This window comes from Tursiops truncatus, chromosome 4 (assembly GCF_011762595.2).
Source record: "Tursiops truncatus isolate mTurTru1 chromosome 4, mTurTru1.mat.Y, whole genome shotgun sequence".
In the NCBI taxonomy this organism is placed as follows: Eukaryota; Metazoa; Chordata; class Mammalia; order Artiodactyla; family Delphinidae; genus Tursiops; species Tursiops truncatus.
Window position 1 is genome coordinate 69,169,234 of NC_047037.1, and position 2,083 is coordinate 69,171,316.

The window sequence follows — 2,083 nt, forward strand, 5'->3', positions numbered from 1 at the left end:
CAGTGTCCTGAGATAACTGGAAGGTAAGCACTAAAGCGTAGTCTTTCTCACGTCTTTTTGGCTGATGCAGTGGGATTAATTTCCAAGTCCAACCCCTTATCAAACAGATCTCGAAGATGCAACCCAGCATGTAGAAGGCTGACTTCACAATAACCTTTCTTCCAGGGCTCTTAAAAGAGCCAGGCCTTATTAACAGTCCCATAGAACAATCCTAAAAGTAAAAAATACTTCCATGTATTTCAGTCTCTCTACATAGAGTGTATATTTTAATGGAGCGGGTATGAATCTCAGACTGTAAACTTAGCTGTGTGATAAATATTGCATTTCTTCAAATCAACTGAATTTTAACTCTGAGCCCTCATTTAGCTGGTGTCTGGGAAATTCAATCTCTGCCAATACGGTGGTTCTCCTGTTATGGAGAATAAAATTAGGTTACTCTCCCATTATGGAGAATAAAATAAAAGTAGGGGGACTTCCCTGGTGGTCCAGTGGGTAAGTCTCCACACTCCCAATGCAGGGGGCCAGGATTCAATCCCTGGTCGGGGAACTAGATCCCACACGCACACTGCAACTAAGAGTCCACATGCCGCAACTAAAATATCCTGCATGCCACAACTAAAATATCCCACGTGCTGCAGTGAAGATCCCACGTGCCACAACTAAGACCCAGTGCAGCCAAAATAAATAATAAAATAAATAAATATTTTTTTAAATAAATAAATAAAATAAAAGTAGGTTTCATGGTGTTTTAGAAAGAGATGGACATAAGAAGTAATCTAAAACTGTAAGTTCAATGGAAATATAGATAGTAATACTTAAATAGAAGAAAATATCTCATTCTTAGAGAATAATAACATTGTTATTGTTATAGCTAATGCTTATAATGGGAGAGACAGGCAGTCAGAATAACTGTCCACCTTCTCCTCTGTAGTTCTCAGCTTTACTGGTGGTCATATTGGCTGTAGGACTAAGGTTCTGGCCAATAGAATGTGGGCAGAAGTGAACTTTGACCCTATTGACCACTAGTGGTCACACTCTCAAGTCATTTCTAGCCCTTAAAAGTCATACCAGACCATCCTCCATGCTCACCAAAGTGACCTTGAAGGTCACATGTTTCAGATGGTATAGGCTCAGGTGGGAAGCACCCTGGGTGTCCAAGTCAGCTGACTTCAGGAGAGACACCCACCCCAACCAGTGCACATCAGACTGCCATGTGAGAAGGGAATAACTCTATTGTGATTAAGTCCTTGAAATGTGGGAGTTTATCTTCTAGAGCAGCCTATCCCATCCTATCTCAACTAATAGAATTATTAAGTGCTTACTATGTACCAGGCACTGTTCTAAATGCTTCATATATATTAACTCATTTTGTGATGAGTTAGACATATTAACAGGTATTGTAACGTCATGGTAGTAGAATGATGCAGAAGTACAAATCTAAAATGGCCATTGACCTCCGTATTCATCACACACATCCTTACAGTATGTCTTCCCCCATCCTTTCTGCTCATCTAAATCTCACCCATCCCCAAGGAGGGAAAAAATGGCAAGCTGGGTAGAGTAAAGGAAACAAAGGAAGAAGAGGTTCTAATTTGTGTTTCTTTAATACAAATAGGTAAATCTAATCCTGCTTGTTAAGAACTTCTTGAGGGTTGTGCATTCCTATCATCTCTTCTCCTGTTGTACCCCTGTAAGTGAATCACTGTATGCAGATTATTTTTGCCTTCTCTAAATGCAAGCACCATTGCTGCTAAAGTGGGTCTCCAGACTGGGAGATGGTGGATCTCACTCTTCCGGTGGTGTTTGTAAACCAGACCAGGATAATAGCAGTTGTAGCGGGCTGCTGTGTCAACTGTTCATCTTGGCCCTTCCCACTACAAAGGAAACTAAGACCACCCAAGGTGTGAGGAGGCTGTCAACAGCAAGAAGGATGTGAGAGCTAGCTCCTCTTCAAGGCACACAGTTCAATCTTCTCCTGCTGAGGAGGTTGCCAGCAAGCTGGAAAGGCATCTGGTGCAGATACTACAAGAATGGATTACCATGCAGTGTTACTTAAAGGCAAGTAAATGTTTTATTTCTTGAA